Source organism: Oncorhynchus mykiss, unplaced genomic scaffold (genome assembly GCF_057628025.1).
Source record: "Oncorhynchus mykiss isolate SJ-2025 unplaced genomic scaffold, ASM5762802v1 scaffold108, whole genome shotgun sequence".
NCBI classification, from domain to species: domain Eukaryota; kingdom Metazoa; phylum Chordata; class Actinopteri; order Salmoniformes; family Salmonidae; genus Oncorhynchus; species Oncorhynchus mykiss.
In genome coordinates this window covers 10,001-17,500 of record NW_028322107.1, presented here as the reverse complement: position 1 = coordinate 17,500, position 7,500 = coordinate 10,001, and the positions used below count along the sequence as shown (strand labels likewise).

The 7,500-nt window shown below is 45.6% G+C and overlaps 19 non-coding genes across 19 annotated transcripts; all 19 read right to left on the bottom strand.

Annotated features, from left to right (window-relative positions):
* Positions 1–242: 242 nt before the first annotated feature.
* Positions 243–361, bottom strand: LOC149969727 (5S ribosomal RNA). The gene has a single exon (XR_016493845.1). It is a non-coding gene; the product is annotated as a 5S ribosomal RNA (ribosomal RNA).
* Positions 362–538: 177 nt separating this feature from the next.
* Positions 539–657, bottom strand: LOC149969726 (5S ribosomal RNA). The gene has a single exon (XR_016493844.1). It is a non-coding gene; the product is annotated as a 5S ribosomal RNA (ribosomal RNA).
* A 260-nt stretch (positions 658–917) lies between these two features.
* LOC149969725 (5S ribosomal RNA) lies at positions 918–1,036 on the bottom strand. Its single transcript, XR_016493842.1, has one exon. It is a non-coding gene; the product is annotated as a 5S ribosomal RNA (ribosomal RNA).
* Positions 1,037–1,460: 424 nt separating this feature from the next.
* On the bottom strand, positions 1,461–1,579 carry LOC149969724 (5S ribosomal RNA). Its single transcript, XR_016493841.1, has one exon. It is a non-coding gene; the product is annotated as a 5S ribosomal RNA (ribosomal RNA).
* Positions 1,580–1,839: 260 nt separating this feature from the next.
* Positions 1,840–1,958, bottom strand: LOC149969723 (5S ribosomal RNA). The gene has a single exon (XR_016494043.1). It is a non-coding gene; the product is annotated as a 5S ribosomal RNA (ribosomal RNA).
* Positions 1,959–2,135: 177 nt separating this feature from the next.
* On the bottom strand, positions 2,136–2,254 carry LOC149969722 (5S ribosomal RNA). The gene has a single exon (XR_016493840.1). It is a non-coding gene; the product is annotated as a 5S ribosomal RNA (ribosomal RNA).
* Positions 2,255–2,431: 177 nt separating this feature from the next.
* On the bottom strand, positions 2,432–2,550 carry LOC149969721 (5S ribosomal RNA). The gene has a single exon (XR_016493839.1). It is a non-coding gene; the product is annotated as a 5S ribosomal RNA (ribosomal RNA).
* A 424-nt stretch (positions 2,551–2,974) lies between these two features.
* Positions 2,975–3,093, bottom strand: LOC149969720 (5S ribosomal RNA). Its single transcript, XR_016493838.1, has one exon. It is a non-coding gene; the product is annotated as a 5S ribosomal RNA (ribosomal RNA).
* A 177-nt stretch (positions 3,094–3,270) lies between these two features.
* Positions 3,271–3,389, bottom strand: LOC149969719 (5S ribosomal RNA). Its single transcript, XR_016494117.1, has one exon. It is a non-coding gene; the product is annotated as a 5S ribosomal RNA (ribosomal RNA).
* A 424-nt stretch (positions 3,390–3,813) lies between these two features.
* On the bottom strand, positions 3,814–3,932 carry LOC149969718 (5S ribosomal RNA). The gene has a single exon (XR_016494116.1). It is a non-coding gene; the product is annotated as a 5S ribosomal RNA (ribosomal RNA).
* A 260-nt stretch (positions 3,933–4,192) lies between these two features.
* LOC149969717 (5S ribosomal RNA) lies at positions 4,193–4,311 on the bottom strand. The gene has a single exon (XR_016494115.1). It is a non-coding gene; the product is annotated as a 5S ribosomal RNA (ribosomal RNA).
* A 177-nt stretch (positions 4,312–4,488) lies between these two features.
* Positions 4,489–4,607, bottom strand: LOC149969716 (5S ribosomal RNA). The gene has a single exon (XR_016494114.1). It is a non-coding gene; the product is annotated as a 5S ribosomal RNA (ribosomal RNA).
* A 177-nt stretch (positions 4,608–4,784) lies between these two features.
* Positions 4,785–4,903, bottom strand: LOC149969715 (5S ribosomal RNA). The gene has a single exon (XR_016494113.1). It is a non-coding gene; the product is annotated as a 5S ribosomal RNA (ribosomal RNA).
* Positions 4,904–5,163: 260 nt separating this feature from the next.
* Positions 5,164–5,282, bottom strand: LOC149969714 (5S ribosomal RNA). The gene has a single exon (XR_016494111.1). It is a non-coding gene; the product is annotated as a 5S ribosomal RNA (ribosomal RNA).
* Positions 5,283–5,706: 424 nt separating this feature from the next.
* Positions 5,707–5,825, bottom strand: LOC149969713 (5S ribosomal RNA). The gene has a single exon (XR_016494110.1). It is a non-coding gene; the product is annotated as a 5S ribosomal RNA (ribosomal RNA).
* A 177-nt stretch (positions 5,826–6,002) lies between these two features.
* LOC149969712 (5S ribosomal RNA) lies at positions 6,003–6,121 on the bottom strand. The gene has a single exon (XR_016494109.1). It is a non-coding gene; the product is annotated as a 5S ribosomal RNA (ribosomal RNA).
* A 177-nt stretch (positions 6,122–6,298) lies between these two features.
* On the bottom strand, positions 6,299–6,417 carry LOC149969711 (5S ribosomal RNA). The gene has a single exon (XR_016494108.1). It is a non-coding gene; the product is annotated as a 5S ribosomal RNA (ribosomal RNA).
* Positions 6,418–6,677: 260 nt separating this feature from the next.
* Positions 6,678–6,796, bottom strand: LOC149969710 (5S ribosomal RNA). The gene has a single exon (XR_016493987.1). It is a non-coding gene; the product is annotated as a 5S ribosomal RNA (ribosomal RNA).
* Positions 6,797–7,220: 424 nt separating this feature from the next.
* Positions 7,221–7,339, bottom strand: LOC149969709 (5S ribosomal RNA). Its single transcript, XR_016494107.1, has one exon. It is a non-coding gene; the product is annotated as a 5S ribosomal RNA (ribosomal RNA).
* Between the last annotated feature and the right edge of the window lie 161 nt (positions 7,340–7,500).

The following is a 7,500-nucleotide window of genomic DNA, read 5'->3' as shown; positions in this document are numbered from 1 at the left end:
ACAGCACCTGGTATTCCCAGGCGGTCTCCCATCCAAGTACTAACCAGGCCCAACCCTGCTTAGCTTCCGAGATCGGACGAGATCAGCGAGAAATTGCATATACTGTAGCCATAATTTGTAGCACAGATTGTTGGATGAAATACAAACTAACCTTGCTTACTCATTTCAAAGCGAGGGCACATATTTCAGCCTTGTGGGAAAAAACGGACAAAGAGTTGAAATTCCACAAGGCAGTGACAAAAAGCTTACAGCACCTGGTATTCCCAGGCGGTCTCCCATCCAAGTACTAACCAGGCCCGACCCTGCTTAGCTTCCGAGATCGGACGAGATCAGGCGTACTCAGGCCGGTGTGGCCGTAAGCGAAAGGCAATCTCAAAAAGTGGATGAAATTGCATATACTGTAGCCATAATTTGTAGCACAGATTGTTGGATGAAATACAAACTAACCTTGCTTACTTATTTCAAAGCGAGGGCACATATTTCAGCCTTGTGGGAAAAAACGGACAAAGAGTTGAAATTCCACAAGGCAGTGACAAAAAGCTTACAGCACCTGGTATTCCCAGGCGGTCTCCCATCCAAGTACTAACCAGGCCCGACCCTGCTTAGCTTCCGAGATCGGACGAGATCAGGCGTACTCAGGCCGGTGTGGCCGTAAGCGAGAAACTATCTCTTGGTGCACTATGTAAAGTCAAAGTGAGCCTGATTAACAGCTGTTGCATTTCCACCATTTAGATAAGCATCTTTGTGTCACTCAAAAAGTGGAAGAAATTGCATATACTGTAGCCATAATTTGTAGCACAGATTGTTGGATGAAATACAAACTAACCTTGCTTACTTATTTCAAAGCGAGGGCACATATTTCAGCCTTGTGGGAAAAAACGGACAAAGAGTTGAAATTCCACAAGGCAGTGACAAAAAGCTTACAGCACCTGGTATTCCCAGGCGGTCTCCCATCCAAGTACTAACCAGGCCCGACCCTGCTTAGCTTCCGAGATCGGACGAGATCAGGCGTACTCAGGCCGGTGTGGCCGTAAGCGAAAGGCAATCTCAAAAAGTGGATGAAATTGCATATACTGTAGCCATAATTTGTAGCACAGATTGTTGGATGAAATACAAACTAACCTTGCTTACTTATTTCAAAGCGAGGGCACATATTTCAGCCTTGTGGGAAAAAACGGACAAAGAGTTGAAATTCCACAAGGCAGTGACAAAAAGCTTACAGCACCTGGTATTCCCAGGCGGTCTCCCATCCAAGTACTAACCAGGCCCGACCCTGCTTAGCTTCCGAGATCGGACGAGATCAGCGAGAAATTGCATATACTGTAGCCATAATTTGTAGCACAGATTGTTGGATGAAATACAAACTAACCTTGCTTACTTATTTCAAAGCGAGGGCACATATTTCAGCCTTGTGGGAAAAAACGGACAAAGAGTTGAAATTCCACAAGGCAGTGACAAAAAGCTTACAGCACCTGGTATTCCCAGGCGGTCTCCCATCCAAGTACTAACCAGGCCCGACCCTGCTTAGCTTCCGAGATCGGACGAGATCAGGCGTACTCAGGCCGGTGTGGCCGTAAGCGAGAAACTATCTCTTGGTGCACTATGTAAAGTCAAAGTGAGCCTGATTAACAGCTGTTGCATTTCCACCATTTAGATAAGCATCTTTGTGTCACTCAAAAAGTGGAAGAAATTGCATATACTGTAGCCATAATTTGTAGCACAGATTGTTGGATGAAATACAAACTAACCTTGCTTACTTATTTCAAAGCGAGGGCACATATTTCAGCCTTGTGGGAAAAAACGGACAAAGAGTTGAAATTCCACAAGGCAGTGACAAAAAGCTTACAGCACCTGGTATTCCCAGGCGGTCTCCCATCCATGTACTAACCAGGCCCGACCCTGCTTAGCTTCCGAGATCGGACGAGATCAGGCGTACTCAGGCCGGTGTGGCCGTAAGCGAAAGGCAATCTCAAAAAGTGGATGAAATTGCATATACTGTAGCCATAATTTGTAGCACAGATTGTTGGATGAAATACAAACTAACCTTGCTTACTTATTTCAAAGCGAGGGCACATATTTCAGCCTTGTGGGAAAAAACGGACAAAGAGTTGAAATTCCACAAGGCAGTGACAAAAAGCTTACAGCACCTGGTATTCCCAGGCGGTCTCCCATCCAAGTACTAACCAGGCCCGACCCTGCTTAGCTTCCGAGATCGGACGAGATCAGGCGTACTCAGGCCGGTGTGGCCGTAAGCGAAAGGCAATCTCAAAAAGTGGATGAAATTGCATATACTGTAGCCATAATTTGTAGCACAGATTGTTGGATGAAATACAAACTAACCTTGCTTACTTATTTCAAAGCGAGGGCACATATTTCAGCCTTGTGGGAAAAAACGGACAAAGAGTTGAAATTCCACAAGGCAGTGACAAAAAGCTTACAGCACCTGGTATTCCCAGGCGGTCTCCCATCCAAGTACTAACCAGGCCCGACCCTGCTTAGCTTCCGAGATCGGACGAGATCAGGCGTACTCAGGCCGGTGTGGCCGTAAGCAAAAGGCAATCTCAAAAAGTGGATGAAATTGCATATACTGTAGCCATAATTTGTAGCACAGATTGTTGGATGAAATACAAACTAACCTTGCTTACTTATTTCAAAGCGAGGGCACATATTTCAGCCTTGTGGGAAAAAACGGACAAAGAGTTGAAATTCCACAAGGCAGTGACAAAAAGCTTACAGCACCTGGTATTCCCAGGCGGTCTCCCATCCAAGTACTAACCAGGCCCGACCCTGCTTAGCTTCCGAGATCGGACGAGATCAGCGAGAAATTGCATATACTGTAGCCATAATTTGTAGCACAGATTGTTGGATGAAATACAAACTAACCTTGCTTACTTATTTCAAAGCGAGGGCACATATTTCAGCCTTGTGGGAAAAAACGGACAAAGAGTTGAAATTCCACAAGGCAGTGACAAAAAGCTTACAGCACCTGGTATTCCCAGGCGGTCTCCCATCCAAGTACTAACCAGGCCCGACCCTGCTTAGCTTCCGAGATCGGACGAGATCAGGCGTACTCAGGCCGGTGTGGCCGTAAGCGAAAGGCAATCTCAAAAAGTGGATGAAATTGCATATACTGTAGCCATAATTTGTAGCACAGATTGTTGGATGAAATACAAACTAACCTTGCTTACTTATTTCAAAGCGAGGGCACATATTTCAGCCTTGTGGGAAAAAACGGACAAAGAGTTGAAATTCCACAAGGCAGTGACAAAAAGCTTACAGCACCTGGTATTCCCAGGCGGTCTCCCATCCAAGTACTAACCAGGCCCGACCCTGCTTAGCTTCCGAGATCGGACGAGATCAGGCGTACTCAGGCCGGTGTGGCCGTAAGCGAAAGGCAATCTCAAAAAGTGGATGAAATTGCATATACTGTAGCCATAATTTGTAGCACAGATTGTTGGATGAAATACAAACTAACCTTGCTTACTTATTTCAAAGCGAGGGCACATATTTCAGCCTTGTGGGAAAAAACGGACAAAGAGTTGAAATTCCACAAGGCAGTGACAAAAAGCTTACAGCACCTGGTATTCCCAGGCGGTCTCCCATCCAAGTACTAACCAGGCCCAACCCTGCTTAGCTTCCGAGATCGGACGAGATCAGCGAGAAATTGCATATACTGTAGCCATAATTTGTAGCACAGATTGTTGGATGAAATACAAACTAACCTTGCTTACTCATTTCAAAGCGAGGGCACATATTTCAGCCTTGTGGGAAAAAACGGACAAAGAGTTGAAATTCCACAAGGCAGTGACAAAAAGCTTACAGCACCTGGTATTCCCAGGCGGTCTCCCATCCAAGTACTAACCAGGCCCGACCCTGCTTAGCTTCCGAGATCGGACGAGATCAGGCGTACTCAGGCCGGTGTGGCCGTAAGCGAGAAACTATCTCTTGGTGCACTATGTAAAGTCAAAGTGAGCCTGATTAACAGCTGTTGCATTTCCACCATTTAGATAAGCATCTTTGTGTCACTCAAAAAGTGGAAGAAATTGCATATACTGTAGCCATAATTTGTAGCACAGATTGTTGGATGAAATACAAACTAACCTTGCTTACTTATTTCAAAGCGAGGGCACATATTTCAGCCTTGTGGGAAAAAACGGACAAAGAGTTGAAATTCCACAAGGCAGTGACAAAAAGCTTACAGCACCTGGTATTCCCAGGCGGTCTCCCATCCAAGTACTAACCAGGCCCGACCCTGCTTAGCTTCCGAGATCGGACGAGATCAGGCGTACTCAGGCCGGTGTGGCCGTAAGCGAAAGGCAATCTCAAAAAGTGGATGAAATTGCATATACTGTAGCCATAATTTGTAGCACAGATTGTTGGATGAAATACAAACTAACCTTGCTTACTTATTTCAAAGCGAGGGCACATATTTCAGCCTTGTGGGAAAAAACGGACAAAGAGTTGAAATTCCACAAGGCAGTGACAAAAAGCTTACAGCACCTGGTATTCCCAGGCGGTCTCCCATCCAAGTACTAACCAGGCCCGACCCTGCTTAGCTTCCGAGATCGGACGAGATCAGGCGTACTCAGGCCGGTGTGGCCGTAAGCGAAAGGCAATCTCAAAAAGTGGATGAAATTGCATATACTGTAGCCATAATTTGTAGCACAGATTGTTGGATGAAATACAAACTAACCTTGCTTACTTATTTCAAAGCGAGGGCACATATTTCAGCCTTGTGGGAAAAAACGGACAAAGAGTTGAAATTCCACAAGGCAGTGACAAAAAGCTTACAGCACCTGGTATTCCCAGGCGGTCTCCCATCCAAGTACTAACCAGGCCCGACCCTGCTTAGCTTCCGAGATCGGACGAGATCAGGCGTACTCAGGCCGGTGTGGCCGTAAGCGAGAAACTATCTCTTGGTGCACTATGTAAAGTCAAAGTGAGCCTGATTAACAGCTGTTGCATTTCCACCATTTAGATAAGCATCTTTGTGTCACTCAAAAAGTGGAAGAAATTGCATATACTGTGGCCATAATTTGTAGCACAGATTGTTGGATGAAATACAAACTAACCTTGCTTACTTATTTCAAAGCGAGGGCACATATTTCAGCCTTGTGGGAAAAAACGGACAAAGAGTTGAAATTCCACAAGGCAGTGACAAAAAGCTTACAGCACCTGGTATTCCCAGGCGGTCTCCCATCCAAGTACTAACCAGGCCCGACCCTGCTTAGCTTCCGAGATCGGACGAGATCAGGCGTACTCAGGCCGGTGTGGCCGTAAGCAAAAGGCAATCTCAAAAAGTGGATGAAATTGCATATACTGTAGCCATAATTTGTAGCACAGATTGTTGGATGAAATACAAACTAACCTTGCTTACTTATTTCAAAGCGAGGGCACATATTTCAGCCTTGTGGGAAAAAACGGACAAAGAGTTGAAATTCCACAAGGCAGTGACAAAAAGCTTACAGCACCTGGTATTCCCAGGCGGTCTCCCATCCAAGTACTAACCAGGCCCAACCCTGCTTAGCTTCCGAGATCGGACGAGATCAGCGAGAAATTGCATATACTGTAGCCATAATTTGTAGCACAGATTGTTGGATGAAATACAAACTAACCTTGCTTACTCATTTCAAAGCGAGGGCACATATTTCAGCCTTGTGGGAAAAAACGGACAAAGAGTTGAAATTCCACAAGGCAGTGACAAAAAGCTTACAGCACCTGGTATTCCCAGGCGGTCTCCCATCCAAGTACTAACCAGGCCCGACCCTGCTTAGCTTCCGAGATCGGACGAGATCAGGCGTACTCAGGCCGGTGTGGCCGTAAGCGAAAGGCAATCTCAAAAAGTGGATGAAATTGCATATACTGTAGCCATAATTTGTAGCACAGATTGTTGGATGAAATACAAACTAACCTTGCTTACTTATTTCAAAGCGAGGGCACATATTTCAGCCTTGTGGGAAAAAACGGACAAAGAGTTGAAATTCCACAAGGCAGTGACAAAAAGCTTACAGCACCTGGTATTCCCAGGCGGTCTCCCATCCAAGTACTAACCAGGCCCGACCCTGCTTAGCTTCCGAGATCGGACGAGATCAGGCGTACTCAGGCCGGTGTGGCCGTAAGCGAAAGGCAATCTCAAAAAGTGGATGAAATTGCATATACTGTAGCCATAATTTGTAGCACAGATTGTTGGATGAAATACAAACTAACCTTGCTTACTTATTTCAAAGCGAGGGCACATATTTCAGCCTTGTGGGAAAAAACGGACAAAGAGTTGAAATTCCACAAGGCAGTGACAAAAAGCTTACAGCACCTGGTATTCCCAGGCGGTCTCCCATCCAAGTACTAACCAGGCCCGACCCTGCTTAGCTTCCGAGATCGGACGAGATCAGGCGTACTCAGGCCGGTGTGGCCGTAAGCTAGAAACTATCTCTTGGTGCACTATGTAAAGTCAAAGTGAGCCTGATTAACAGCTGTTGCATTTCCACCATTTAGATAAGCATCTTTGTGTCACTCAAAAAGTGGAAGAAATTGCATATACTGTAGCCATAATTTGTAGCACAGATTGTTGGATGAAATACAAACTAACCTTGCTTACTTATTTCAAAGCGAGGGCACATATTTCAGCCTTGTGGGAAAAAACGGACAAAGAGTTGAAATTCCACAAGGCAGTGACAAAAAGCTTACAGCACCTGGTATTCCCAGGCGGTCTCCCATCCAAGTACTAACCAGGCCCGACCCTGCTTAGCTTCCGAGATCAGACGAGATCAGGCGTACTCAGGCCGGTGTGGCCGTAAGCGAAAGGCAATCTCAAAAAGTGGATGAAATTGCATATACTGTAGCCATAATTTGTAGCACAGATTGTTGGATGAAATACAAACTAACCTTGCTTACTTATTTCAAAGCGAGGGCACATATTTCAGCCTTGTGGGAAAAAACGGACAAAGAGTTGAAATTCCACAAGGCAGTGACAAAAAGCTTACAGCACCTGGTATTCCCAGGCGGTCTCCCATCCAAGTACTAACCAGGCCCGACCCTGCTTAGCTTCCGAGATCGGACGAGATCAGCGAGAAATTGCATATACTGTAGCCATAATTTGTAGCACAGATTGTTGGATGAAATACAAACTAACCTTGCTTACTTATTTCAAAGCGAGGGCACATATTTCAGCCTTGTGGGAAAAAACGGACAAAGAGTTGAAATTCCACAAGGCAGTGACAAAAAGCTTACAGCACCTGGTATTCCCAGGCGGTCTCCCATCCAAGTACTAACCAGGCCCGACCCTGCTTAGCTTCCGAGATCGGACGAGATCAGGCGTACTCAGGCCGGTGTGGCCGTAAGCGAGAAACTATCTCTTGGTGCACTATGTAAAGTCAAAGTGAGCCTGATTAACAGCTGTTGCATTTCCACCATTTAGATAAGCATCTTTGTGTCACTCAAAAAGTGGAAGAAATTGCATATACTGTAGCCATAATTTGTAGCACAGATTGTTGGATGAAATAC